This window comes from Magnolia sinica, chromosome 7 (genome assembly GCF_029962835.1).
Source record: "Magnolia sinica isolate HGM2019 chromosome 7, MsV1, whole genome shotgun sequence".
NCBI lineage: Eukaryota > Viridiplantae > Streptophyta > Magnoliopsida > Magnoliales > Magnoliaceae > Magnolia > Magnolia sinica.
The window spans coordinates 24,872,488-24,874,702 of record NC_080579.1 but is presented as its reverse complement, the minus strand read 5'-3'; positions in this window follow the sequence as shown (position 1 = coordinate 24,874,702).

The window sequence follows — 2,215 nt, the reverse complement described above, 5'->3', positions numbered from 1 at the left end:
GGCAAAACTTTGTCCCACATTGGGAGCTTCGTCCGATGTTGTGGTGGCTATAAGTTGGATTCTTTCCTTAACTATCGTGACACATTTTAAATTAGTGAGCCTATCTTCATATTTGGACTAGATCTGCCGTCCTTTTGTGGACCTCATCATTTGTATGCATGTTGTGATGGATGATTGATTAAAGCATATGCCATTGGGCTGACATGTTTATGGGACTCCTTGTGAAACAGAGTTAGCACCACTTGATCGCGCGATATACGCAGGTTTGATGCATGACTTTGATGCGGTTGACGATATTCGTGGCTCTTTAGGATTTGCATATTGCATTGCATCATCGGCATCTGATATTTGGCTCTCTATGATTCCGCATTTATATAGCTGATTCACATTGCTTATTCTGATATTAAATGATTTATGGACCTACCAACATATTTCCGTGTTACTCTGATATTGTACAATTTATGGATTGCCAGTATTTCCACTTACTTTGATATTTATATACTTGACACTTATCTTGTGCACACACTTACACCACCCTCTAAGCTTTCTATAAGCTTATGCATAATAGATGCGTGCAAGTGGTGTTAGGTTATAACAGCGTTGATCATTGGAGTGTGCAGCTGACTTCTGGAGCTTTAATTTTGATATATGTATTTTCATTTCAGTACTGTATTCAAATGTTTATATTAGTGGATATATGATGATGATGTTGCCTTTGTTATTTGGGTAAACTTGTGGTTATGCTTCTAATGAGACAAATTCATGTTGAAAATCCTCCTTGCAGGATCCCATCATCGGAAATCTTACATGTGGACGCTAGGAGCTGAGGATAGGGTACTACAGAGGCTGTTGGCACTAGATTCGGCGATCAAAAATTTTGTGAGCCCGGTTTCCGAGTTAAGGGTGTGACAGAAGTTGGTATCAGAGCATAACTTGGGAATACCTGAGGATAACATCACATATCTATTGATAGTTACCCTTCACTCTATGGTTGTTGAGGACTTAGAATGATTAGATCCCCGAGTTCAAATAACTTAGAAATTTTCTAATATAGCTCCCTACCGTTGAGATTGTGAGGCTGCATAATATTTTATTTTCGATCGTTTCTGATCCAGGATCCGAGGATCAATGGGATCACCATAGTGCTGATGAGGAATTTTGGGAGCAAGAGGCTGAGCTTCATGGGCATTGTCCCAATCTCTTAGGTGTTTGATGATTATATCTATAGTGGTAGGATTTTCCTCCCTTTGTGAGCTCTGTATTGGTTGTGTTGTAGTTTAAATTTTGAGGATGAAATTTTTATTCGGAGGAGAGAGTTGTAAGACTCGTATCCTAGCCCGTATTGTTCCTTAGGCTTCCGCGGTCCTCCCAGTCGAATTCCAGTGACCTACGACGCGTAGACAGTATTTGCGTGCAATCCTGAGTCGTATCCCATACTTCCGAGTCGGCACGACCTGAGACTTATACCCTAGTGACCACACCGTCACCGCAGTTCTAATGCTACATCTCACGCATCGAGGTGATACCTGGGCCAAGAGATGTAAGCTCACATTAAGTTCGAGGAAATGCCGCCCGTTTGTAATCCCAAGAGAATGTCCCATCAATCACATCAATCAATCAAGTACCATATCACATCATGTCAAGTACAACACCATCCCCAAAGTCAATTCTCTCTCTTACAACCCATCCTTTACATGTCAAGTACAGTCACCCATCACTCACTCACCCATCCCTCTCTCTTTTTACATCTCATCCTCTCTCTCTCTCTCTCTCTCTCATTTTCTCCATTTTTTTCAAGCAAACCCCAAGCAACCCAACGTCCAAGCAAGAGAGCTCCATGGGAGGAGCTTTAGTGTGGCCCACTTCTTACCCTCTCATCTCCTATATCAACCCACCATTTTTCATCTTCTTCCATCACGATTGAGCCAAGGAGTTCGGTGTTTCACCGGACCAAGAAGGAGGCCATTAGGTGGGTGATCTTATGAATATTCAGTCGTTGATTTGAGGGCCCATTTGTGTGGGACCCATCATTTGTATGCATGTTGCGATGGATGATTAATTAAAGCATATGCCATTGGGCTAAGATGTTTATGGGACTCCTTGTGAGACGGACTTACCCCCACTTGATCGTGTGATACGCGCAGGTTTGATGCACAACTTAGATACGGTTGACGAAATTCGTGGCTCTTCAAGATTTGCATATTGCATTGCATCA